This window comes from Schistocerca nitens, chromosome 5 (assembly GCF_023898315.1).
Source record: "Schistocerca nitens isolate TAMUIC-IGC-003100 chromosome 5, iqSchNite1.1, whole genome shotgun sequence".
Lineage (NCBI taxonomy): Eukaryota > Metazoa > Arthropoda > Insecta > Orthoptera > Acrididae > Schistocerca > Schistocerca nitens.
In genome coordinates this window covers 50,385,366-50,398,177 of record NC_064618.1, presented here as the reverse complement: position 1 = coordinate 50,398,177, position 12,812 = coordinate 50,385,366, and positions in this window count along the sequence as shown.

Sequence of the window (12,812 nt, the reverse complement as noted above, 5' to 3'; positions counted from 1 at the left end):
AAGACTATAATAATTCCAATCCCAAAGAAAGCAGGTGTCGACAAATGTGAAAATTACTGAACTATCAGTTTAATAAGTCACAGCTGCAAAATACTAACGCGAATTCATTAGAGACGAATGGAAAAGCTGGAAGAAGCCGACCTCGGGGAAGATCAGTTTGGATTCCGTAGAAATATTGGAACACGTGAGGCAATATTGACCTTACGACTTATCTTAGAAGAAAGATTAAGGAAAGGCAAACTTACGTTCCTAGCATTTGTAGATTTACTGAAAGCTTTTGACAATGTTGACTGGAATACTCTCTTTCAAATTATGAAGGTGGCAGGGGTAAAATACAGGAAGCGAAAGGCTATTTACAATTTGTACAGACGATAAATACTTTGGACAAGAAGAGAATAGAAGCTTTCGAAATGTGGTGCTACAGAATAATGCTGAAGATTAGATAGGTAGATCACATAACTAATGAGGAGGTGCTGAATAGAACTGGGGGAAAGAGGATCTTGTGGTACAACTTGACAAGAAGACTGGTTGGTAGGACATGTTCTGAGGCATGAAGGGATCACCAATTTAGTATTGGAGGGCAGCGTGGAGGGTAAAACTCGTAGACGGAAACCAAGAGATGAATACACTAAGCAGATTCAGAAGTATATTGGTTGCAGTAGGTACTGGGAGATAAAGAAGCTTGCACATGATAGAGCAACATGGAGAGCTGCATCAAACAAGTCTCAGGAATGAGGGTCACAAAAACAACAACCAACACCTCATTACGTTAATTGCTATTACTGGTGTCACTGAGTTGCCACCTTCCCTGCCCATTAGCGGCAGCAGTGGGGCTGATCGATATAAGCCCTAACGGATTATCTTTGTTGACTTCTATTACTTACCGGTTGTCGTGTGTTCTGAGTTAGTTCGAATCTGCAGTGAGTTGGGAGGCGCTAGCAGTGCAGTTCGGACCTGGCAGTGTGTGTATATATATATATATATATATATATATATATATATATATATATATATATATATATATATATATATGCTTTACTGTATGGTCAAATGATGATGGCGTCATCTTGGGTAAAATATTCCGGAGGTAAAATAGTCCCCCATTCAGATCTCGGGGCGGGGACTACTCAGGAGGACGTCGTTACCAGGGGAAAGAAAACTGGCGTTATACGGATCGGAGCGTGGAATGTCAGATCCCTTAATCGGGCAGGTAGGTTAGAAAATTTAAAAAGGGAAATGGATAGGTTAAAGTTAGATATAGTGGGAATTAGTAAAGTTCCGTGGCAGGAGGAACAAGACCTTTGGTCAGGCGAATACAGGGTTATAAATACAAAATCAAATAGGGGTATTGCAGGAGTAGGTTTAATAATGAATAGGAAAATAGGAATGCGGGTAAGCTACTACAAACAGCATAGTGAACGCATTATCGATGCCAAGATAGATACGAAGCCCACACCTACCACAGTAGTGCAAGTTTATATGCCTACTAGCTCAGCAGATGACGAAGAAATTGAAGAAATGTATGATGAAATAAAAGAAATTATTCAGATAGTGAAGGGAGACGAAAATTTAATAGTCATGGGTGACTGGAATTCGGTAGTAGGAAAAGAGAGAGAAGGAAACGTAGTAGGTGAATAAGGATTGGGACGAAAAAATGAAAGAGGAAGCTGCCTGGTAGAATTTTGTGCAGAGCATAACTTAATCATAGCTAACACTTGGTTCAAGAATCATCAAAGAAGGTTGTATACATGGAAGAATCCTGGAGATACTTGAAGGTTACAGATAGGTTATATAATGGTAAGACAGAGATTTAGGAACCACGTTTTAAATTGTAAGACATTTCCAGGGGCAGACGTGGATTCTGACCACAATCTATTGGTTATAAACTGTAGGTTAAAACTGAAGAAACTGCAAAAAGGTGGGAATTTATGGAGATGGGGTCTGGATAAACACAGAACCTGAGGTTGTACAGAGTTTAAAGGAGAGCATAAGGGAACAATTGACAGGAATGGGGGAAAGAAATACAGTAGAAGATGAATGGGTAGCTTTGAAGGATGAAGTAGTGAAGGCAGCAGAGGATCAAGTAGGTAAAAAGACGAGGGCTGCTAGAAATCCTTGGGTATTAGAAGAAATATTGAACTTAATTGATGAAAGGAGAAAATATAAAAATGCAGTAAATGAAGCAGGCAAAAAGGAATACAAACGTCTCAAAAATGAGATCGACAGGAAGTGCAAAATGGCTAATCAGGGATGGCTAGAGGACAAATGTAAGGATGTAGAGGCTTGTCTCACCAGGAGTAAGACAGATACTGCCTACAGGAAAATTAAAGAGACCTTTGGAGAAAAGAGAACTACTTGTATGAATATCAAGAGTTGAGATGGAAACACAGTTCTAAGGAAAGAAGGGAAAGCAGAAAGGTGGAAGGAGTATATAGAGGGTCTATACAAGGGCGATGTACTTGAGGACAATATTATGGAAATGGAAGAGGATGTAGATGAAGATGAAATGGGTGATATGATTCTGCGTGAAGAGTTTGACAGAGCACTGAAAGACCTGATTCGAAACAAGGTCCCGGGAGTAGACAACATTCCATTAGAACTACTGACAGCCTCGGGAGAACCAGTCCTGACAAAACTCTACAATCTAGTGAGTAATATATATATGACAGGTGAAATACCCTCAGACTTCAAGAAGAATATAATAATTCCAATCCCAAAGAAAGCAGGTGTTGGCAGATGTGAAAATTACCGAACTATCAGTTTAATAAGTCACGTCTGCAAAATACTAACGCGAATTATTTACAGACGAATGGAAAAACTAGTAAATTACTACCTCGGGGAAGATTATTTTGGATTCCGTAGATAGATTGGAGCACGTGAGGCAATACTGACCCTACGACATATCTTAGAAGCTAGATTAAGGAAAGGCAAACCTACGTTTCTAGCATTTGTAGACTTAGAGAAAGCTTTTGACAATGTTGACTGGAATACTCTCTTTCAAATTCTGAAGGTGGCAGAAGCCAGATGGCAGTTATAAGAGTCGGGGGACGCGAAAGGGAAGCAGTGGTTGGGAAGGGAGTGAAACAGGGTTGTAGCCTCTCCCCGATGTTATTCAATCTTTATATTGAGCAAGCAGTGAAGGAAACAAAAGAAAATTCGGAGTAGGTATTAAAATCCATGGAGAAAAATAAAAACTTTGAGGTTTGCCGATGACATTGTAATTCTGCCAGAGACAGCAAAGGACTTGGAAGAGCAGTTGAACGGAATGGATATCAGATGAACATCAATAAAAGCAAAACGCGGATCATGGAATGTAGTCGAATTAAGTCGGGTGATGCTGGGGGAATTAGATTAGGAAATGAGACACTTAAAGTAGTAAAGGAGTTTTGCTATTTGGGGAGCAAAATAACTGATGATGATCGGAGTAGAGAGGATATAAAATGTAGACTGGCAATGGCAAGGAAAGCGTTTCTGAACAAGAGAAATTTGTTAACATCGAGTATAGATTTAAGTGTCAGGAAGTCGTTTCTGAAAGTATTTGTATGTAGCGTAGCCATATATGGAAGTGAAACATGGACGATAACTAGTTTGGACAAGAAGAGAATAGAAGCTTTTGAGATGTGGTGCTACAGAAGAATGCTGAAGATTAGGTGGGTAGATCACATAACTAATAAGGAAGTACTGAATAGGATTGGGGAGATGAGAAGTTTGTGGCACAACTTGACTAGAAGAAGGGATCGGTTGGTAGGACATGTTCTGAGGCATCAAGGGATCACCAATTTAGTATTGGAGAGCAGCGTGGAGGGTAAAAATCGTAGAGGGAGACCAAGTGATGAATACACTAAGCAGATTCAGAAGGATGTAGGTTGCAATAGTTACTGGGAGATGAAGAAGCTTGCACAGGATAGAGTAGCATGGAGAGCTGCATCAAACCAGTCTCAGGACTGAGGACCACAACAACAACAGCTGCGAGAGCGACTTATCGCTTTCCTCTGAAGCAGGATCCTCTAGTTGAGTAATTAGTTACTCCTTTTAAATCTCGACTGTTACGATTTGTTCGTTATTTGTGGCTTGTTGTTTCCTCAGCCGTTCACGGGTGTGATAACAAGTGGTGTATGTTGTTGTCTAGAACCCACAAACTTCTTCCGTAGTGATTTGGCAGTTGTGACTTGTGTTTTCTGTATTCTTTTAAACTTGTCTTGAGTGTTGTTTGATGCCTTGATCTTGGTAAGGCCGAGTTAGAAGGCGTAGGTATCTCGGTTTACTCGACATCGGCCGATATTCTCTGCTGTTTGTGCAGCTGGATCTGACGGTTGGAAATCGGTCAGATTGTCGGTCGGAGTGCTGGTATGTCGGTCGTTTGGAGCTGCCTCTGTCGTGTTTGTCGGATTCGGTGTGTTAACGAATTTATTGCTTGGAGTGTAACGGCATAATTCCTGAAATATGTTTTTATCTTGCCTATCATCTTGAGAGCCGGTATATGTGTACTGTAGAGCATGTTTTGCCAACCTTGTATAATTTTATGTAAGATTGCATTTCATGGGCGTTTATTTAAATGGTCATTTTAGTAAATAAAGTTGCCACCCTTCCACCGTAAGCCTTTTCTTAGAAGTTAAAATCAAGTTGTACCCTTCGGTGGCAAGGTACTCTTTTAATTTTAGTGTTTTGTACCATCTCCATCCCTCCTGCGCGGTGCATAGTTTGTGCTTGTGTGAATTGTTAAAACCTTTACTTTAAGGTAATCTTTTGTGTGGCAGATTTGCACCTGTGTAGTCTTTCAAAGGTTGTTGTGAACGGTCGTGACTATGGCCATGTCAAAAGGGAGCGGCAAGGTTCTCAGCCCAAAAGCTCATACACTCAAAAATTTGTTTTTTTTTTTTTTTTTTTGCCTCTGATTAAATTGTAACTTGATATTTAGAGGGTGCTTTCTGCTTATAATTTTAAATCTGTTTCTTAAACATAGCTTTTAGGAATAAAATTCCCATTTGTTAAAAGCAATTTTATTTTTATTTCATCACTTACTCCCTGGCAACTACTTCCACGCTCACATAGTGTGATTAAACGTGTTAATGTTCTTGATGAATCGCTAGCAAATAAAGTAAATTCTTAAGAAAAAGTTTTGAAAGTAAATTCACGGTTCATTCATGTTAATAAAAACTCATGTGAAGTGAACAGTGTAGATTTTAATATGTATACATACAGGGTGTTTCAAAAATGACCGGTATATTTGAAACGGCAATAAAAACTAAACGAGCAGCGATAGAAATACATCGTTTGTTGCAATATGCTTGGGACAATAGTACATTTTCAGGCGGACAAACTTTCGAAATTACAGTAGTTACAATTTTCAACAACAGATGGCGCTGCAAGTGATGTGAAAGATACAGAAGACAACGCAGGCTGTGGGTGTGCCATTCTGTACTTCGTCTTTCTGCTGTAAGCGTGTGCTGTTCACAACGTGCAAGTGTGCTGTAGACAACATGGTTTATTCCTTAGAACAGAGGATTTTTCTGGTGTTGGAATTCCACCGCCTAGAACACAGTGTTGTTGCAACAAGACGAAGTTTTCAACGGAGGTTTAATGTAACCAAAGGACCGAAAAGCGATACAATAAAGGATCTGTTTGCAAAATTTCAATGGACTGGGAACGTGACGGATGAACGTGCTGGAAAGGTAGGGCGACCGCGTACGGCAACCACAGAGGGCAACGCGCAGCTAGTGCAGCAGGTGATCCAACAGCGGCCTCGGGTTTCCGTTCGCCGTGTTGCAGCTGCGGTCCAAATGACGCCAACGTCCACGTATCGTCTCACGCGCCAGAGTTTACACCTCTATCCATACAAAATTCAAACGCGGCAACCCCTCAGCGCCGCTACCATTGCTGCACGAGAGACATTCGTTAACGATATAGTGCACAGGATTGATGACGGCGATATGCATGTGGGCAGCATTTGGTTTACTGACGAAGCTTATTTTTACCTGGACGGCTTCGTCAATAAACAGAACTGGCAGTCCCATCGCTCCTGCATCCTCAAAAAGTACTGGTCTGGGCCGCCATGTCTTCCAAAGGAATCATTGGCCCATTTTTCAGATCCGAAACGATTACTGCATCACGCTATCTGGACATTCTTCGTGAATTTGTGGCGGTACAAACTGCCTTAGACGACACTGCGAACACCTCGTGGTTTATGCAAGATGGTGCCCGGCCACATCGCACGGCCGACGTCTTTAATTTCCTGAATGAATATTTCGATGATCGTGTGATTGCTTTGGGCTATCCGAAACATACAGGAGGCGGCGTGGATTGGCCTCCCTATTCGCCAGACATGAACCCCTGTGACTTCTTTCTGTGGGGACACTTGAAAGACCAGGTGTACCGCCAGAATCCAGAAACAATTGAACAGCTGAAGCAGTACATCTCATCTGCATGTGAAGCCATTCCGCCAGACACGTTGTCAAAGGTTTCGGGTAATTTCATTCAGAGACTTCGCCATATTATTGCTACGCATGGTGGATATGTGGAAAATATCGTACTATAGAGTTTCCCAGACCGCAGCGCCATCTGTTGTTGAAAATTGTAACTACTGTAATTTCGAAAGTTTGTCTGCCTGAAAATGTACTGTTGTCCCAAGCACATTGCAACAAACGGTGTATTTCTATCGCTGCTCGTTTAGTTTTTATTGCCGTTTCAAATATACCGGTCATTTTTGAAACACCCTGTATATACTAGTGCAGTAATGCTTAAGACACTACAATATCAATCACTTTTCACTACCGTAGATTTAAATTACATTAAAGTGACTGTAAAAGTACAAGTACTCTCAAATTACACTGTTTTCATGGAAAAAATTCAAACATGGCTCCCTGACGTTCAGGGGAACGAAAATATCTTGTAATTTACTAATCAGTTGTAACTATAACGTCCTTAAACCCAGCAGTGCTGAAGGAGGTTGAAGCAAATCGTTCTGAAGAATCCAAAGCTGTAAACGTCTCCTGACAGGTAGGTGGAATGATATCTGTATTCTCCTCCTCCTCACTTTCTTCTGATGACCCTTCCTGAAAATCGGTCACAGCTTTTGACACATGCGATTCCACAGAAGCAGATACGTCAGCAGTGTCGCCTGCACTAATGAAGTGCTCAAAATTAAGTTGCAGAACCGTCCATTCATCAGGTGAAGTGGCGTCGTCTAATTCGTGGACATCTTGAGTGTTGCTGTATCTCCAGGCTCCGTTCATTTACATCTACATCATCTTCCGCAAGCCACCTAATGGTGTGTGGCGAAGGGTACATTTTGTATCACTGAACCCTCCAAGCCTGTTTTACTCGCTAATAGCGCGTAGGAAGAATGTCGGCAAGCCTCTGTATTGTCTCTAATTTCTCGAACTTTTTCTCTTGGTATATTACGCCCGATGTATGTCGAGGGAACTAAAATGCTGTACGACTATTCTCGGAAAGTGCTCTCTCGAAATTTCAATAGCAAATCTCTCCGTGATGCACAACCCCTCTCTTGTAACGTCTGCGAATGGAGTTTGTTGAGCATCTCCGTGACGTTCCCACCCCGACTAAACGATTTCCTTGACGAAACGCACCGCTCTTCGTTGGCTCTTCTCTATCTCTTCTATCAGTACTATATGCTAGGGATCCCAGACGGGTAAGCAATGATTAGGAATTGGCCGAACAAGTGCCTTATAATCCACTTCCTTCATGGATCTACATTTCCTAAAGAATCTTCCTATGAATCGTAGTCTGTCATCTGCTTTTCCCACTATTTGTTTTATGTGGTCATTCACTTAAGGTCGCTTTCGAATTTTAGGGTTGATGCTGTTTCCAGCGTTTAGCTGCACAATAGTGAATTTCTTTTCCTATATATGTGCAATACGTTGTATTTATTTACGTTCATGGTCAGCTGCGCAAATCATTACTATCTTCTGGTGTTGCTACTTTGCTACAGACAACCGTATAACCTGTGAACAGGCTTAATTGAGCATATGATGCTTTCTACTAGATCATTTATATATACCGTAAACAGTAATGGTCCTATCAAGCTTCCTTGGTGTACTCTAGAAGTTACCTTTATATCTGCCTATTTTGTTCCATTAAAAGCGACGTGTTGAGTTCTGTCTACAAGGAAGTCTTGAATCTAGTCCCAAATTTCCTCCGATACTCGATAAGCTCGTATTTTGTTTCACTAAACGGTAGTGTAGGACTGTGTCGAATGCCTTCTTCAAGTCAAAGAACACGTTATCAACGTAAGCACCATTGTCTGCGGCGCTGTGGTTCTCATGGGGAAACAAAGCGAGAAGGTTTCACAAGATCTCTGTTTGCAGAATCCATGTTGATTTTTATAGTGGAGATTTTCATTCTGCAAAAGCATGGTAGTCTTTTAGCATGAGACATGTTCCAAAATTCTACAACAGGTTGGCGTCAACATTATAGGCCTATAATTGTGTACATCTGTCTTACCGCCCTTTCTGAACGACCTGCGCTTTCTTTCAGTCGCTAGCTACCTTTCGCCGCTCAAGCGATATACAACACATTACTGCTGGAAGGGGAGCAAGTTCTTTCACATAATCTTTGTAGTATCTTATACGTACCTCATCATTCCCACTACTAAGCGATTGTAGTTATTTTTCTATTCCGCGGTCGGTTATCTCAATATGTGACATTTCGACGTTCATATGATGATGAAAGGATGATGAAAGGAGGGACCGTCTTACGATCTTCAGCAGTGAAACAATTTTTTAAGACGGAATTCAGTATTTCGGCCTTCTCTGTTATCTTCCGTTTCGGTGACAAGATGGTCACTGAGTGAATGAATTTTGACCCACTGACTGACACACGACGAAAACGTCTTAGGGATTTTACTCATATCGGTTCGCAAAGCTTTACTTTCGAAGTCATTGAAAGCTTCCCTCATTGCTTTCCTTACGCTCATTTTCGCTTCGTCCAGCTTTTGTTTGTCAGCTAGGATTTTACTTCTCTTGAATCTCAGGTGAAGTTCTCTTGTTTGCGTAGCAGCTTTCTAACACAGTTTTTAAACCATGGCGGTCCCTTAAGACCCTACTCGGAACATAATTGTCTAGGGCATATTGCATGATGCCTCTGAAGTTTTTCTATTCGTTCTCCACATCATCATTCTCATCTCCGAATATTTGAGGCCGACTGCTCAGATACTTTGAAATTTGTATCCTGTCATTCTTGCTAAGCAAAAATATCTTCTTACCTGTTTTGACATTCTTTATAAGACTCGCCGTCATAGATGCTATCACAGCCTTATGATCACTGATAGCTTCCTGTACGTTAAATGATTGGATAATTTAGGATCTATTTTGTTGCCAGAAGGTCTAAGACGTTGCCCTCACGAGGTGGTTCTCTAATTATCTGCTCAAAGAAATTTTCCGATAAGACATCTAGAACAATGTAACACGAATCCCAGTGTCTGGCATCAGTTTTGATAACATATACCTGGCAACCTAATATCACCCCTATTACTACGGCACGATCAGGAAAGTTATTAACGACATTCTGCAAGTTCTGCCTGCAGCGCTCTACCACTAGAGCTCCTGACGCTGCCGGTTTATAAAAGCTTACCATATTTGACCGATCTTTGATACTTAACAACACCTAGATTAATTCACAATCGAAATCCGTGATAACCTCACAAGACTTTATCGAATTATTACCGTAATAAACACGCCGTCACCATTGTCGACTAACCAGTCCTTACGACAAATATTCCAATCTGAATTTAGGATTTCGTTGTCATTAACGTCCGGTTCCAATCAATTTTCTGCTCTTAATACTATGTGTGCATTGTAATCCTGAGTTGTTGTTGTTGTTGTTGTGGTCTTCAGTCCTGAGACTGGTTTGATGTAGCTCTCCATGCACAGTAAAGCTGCATGTCCTCGGGAAAAATTACGGCTGTAGTTTCCCCTTGCTTTCAGCCGTTCGCAGTACCAGCACAGCAAGGCCGTTTTGGTTAATGTTACAAGGCCAGATCAGTCAATCATCCAGACTGTTGCCCCTGCAACTACTGAAAAGGCTGCTGCCCCTCTTCAGGAACCACATGTTTGTCTGGCCTCTCAACAGATACCCCTCCGTTGTGGTTGCACCTACGGTACGGCCATCTGTATCGCTGAGGCACGCAAGCCTCCCCACCAACGGCAAGGTCCATGGTTCATGGGGGAAGAATCCTGAGTAAGCGATACTAATTCTGGGACCTTTCCTTGGATGCTCCTGCAGTTTACTAAAATCATACTCGCCTTTTCTATCTCTGATCTGCGACGACCAACATTCTCCGAGGACTTGTGGCACATTAATCAGGTAAATCGTCTTTGGTCCCAATGGTGAGTTTCTCTAGCCTCGTGCGCGCGCCAGACGTAATCGTCTATGCTAGTAGCCGCTTCCTCCGTGTGGTGCACACCTGAACTACTAAGGGGAACCCTACACTTCTGCACTCGATAGCGGAGGTCGACAAATTCGCATCCGATACCGTCGCAGAGTAGTCTGAGCCTCTGGTTTGGACCTTCCAGTCTTGTCCAAACTAGAGGACCGACTGAGGTTAACCCTTGGTACCAAGCTAGAAATAGACGGGATAACCTGCACCCTGCGTGCGGTGTTAGTTGCCTTCACCAAATCAGCCATCCGCCAAGAGGAGCCGAGGATGCCCTGAGAAAACAAGCGGCAGGCGTCATTCTTGCTGACATGTGCCACTATAAGCAGCCGTTTGCACCCAGTGCTCTCGATAGCCTCCTCCTTATCACGGACAAGACCCCCCCCCCCCCCTCCCGGCAAGCACACCAAGTGCACACTTGCATTCCTTCCCGCACTCCAGTCTGGCCTGGTATTTCTCTGACGAACTCCAGTCACCCGCCTGACACTGGAGCTTCCAGTGACAAACATGCGCACTCTCTGCTCTTGTCCAGACTGGGAAGGAAAATCAGCCGCTGGACCTACGGGAGAGGCATCCCGTACCATCAACACTGGGCAGCACCTCGTACCTGTTGCTAAGGCGTACGGATCCAGCCGCGCGACCTGATCCCTTTTCGCCTTCCGCTCAGTGACACGCGAACCCACCACTGTCTGCCACCTACTCTCGAGCGAGGATGGACCGGTCAGATGTTGCGCTTCAAAAGATGCAGCGACACCCGATTCACCAGGGGATTCCAACAGAACCAGAGATGTCGCATGTCTCGTCCCCAGCGCCGCGACGTCACCGCAACTTTAAGCATCAGCCAGGATCTTCTCGACGGTAGCCAACGCAGCTTCCAGCTGTACACGGATAGCAACCAACTCTCCTTGTGTCCGCTCACAACAAGCACAGTCCCTAGCCATATCGTAGTGTGTAAAAAATAGTTATAAGATCTCAAATGGCGCTACTGAGTTTGAAATGTGCGTAAAATATAACGAGGAGAACAAAGAAACACTAAAAACTGCTCTACAGATTTCTCACTATACCCTGAGAGGGCAAGCTCTAACATAGACAAATTTCTCTCCTGTAGTGATGTATCTACAGTTACCCGTTACAAGGAACTCTGCTTACCCAAAAGGTGCTGAACGAGATAATTATGCAAACTACAACGTACTGATCTAAATTACGAGGCCTGTTCAGAAAGTAAGCTCCGAATGATTGCCAAATTGAAACCACAGTGAACATCAGAAATGTTTTACCTGTAACAATTAGCTACACCTTTCAGCTACTTCTCTACGTAGACCAGGCCCTCGTACTTGGCGGCAGACACTATTTTCTAGACATCTTTACGCACTCACTGCGAGCTCAGAAATGAGAAGAGCGACGTGATGCTAACTGGGGTTATACTAGAGACACTACCCAACACATCTGTGCAAAGCTTTATCGGATTTTCATAGTCGTTGCCATTTCGCGACCGATCGGAGCTTACTTTCTGAACGCCCCTCGTATATGCTGTGTACCAGCACGAGATTTAAACTTACAAGGGGAGGCCATGACGTTTGGAGCGCGGATTTACTGCAAACTTCGTACACTCGTAGCACTCCATGAGGACAACAAAATGTATGAGCAGTAGCGCGTACTTCTCAAGCGTTATTGAGAAAATCGCAAGATAATTTCGGTCGTCAAATATATACCTGTGCGTGGCCATTTTTACCATCAAGCGGCTGCAGCCGCGAGGTTTGCGTGCAAGCCCCGTAATCTCTGGATCGAGTCCCGTTCTTCAGTCTTTTTACTATTTTCAACACAATCATTTTCTTTGCTATTTATATTACAATTGATATAATGGGGAAAATACGTGTAATCGGATGAACTTTTGTTAAATTTACAATGTTATTTGGCAGTTTACAAATTTTTATTATCACAAATAGTATAATATTCATAACTATCGACTAGTAAACGACCAAACGCATAAAGTGATACTGAAAATGTATGTTTGTCCGTGTCTTCGAAATTGTTCGTATTTAATCGAAAGACAACAAGAAATTGCTTCTCGTAAAGACGCCATTAAAATACAGTCGATACTGCATGACCAGTTATCACCGCCGATATTTAAGGAAATGCTGCGTTACGCATGGTTTGCTTCCAAATTATAGTCTGAAAATGTTAACGAGGTTAGTTTTTCCACGGAAAACCTCAAAAGACCTTGTGTATGCGGAAATATAGCATTTATTCAATGCAGCTGGTGCTGTTTAACTTAATATTTTCCATGTTTTTACGAAAAAGACCATCCTGCAACTTGTACTCGTAATATCGAAAGCGACGGTTAATTGTACATCTTTCGAAACTAGTCTGTGCCGGTCAAAACTTGGAGGTAACAAGTCGTTTCGGGCTCCTTCTAGCTATA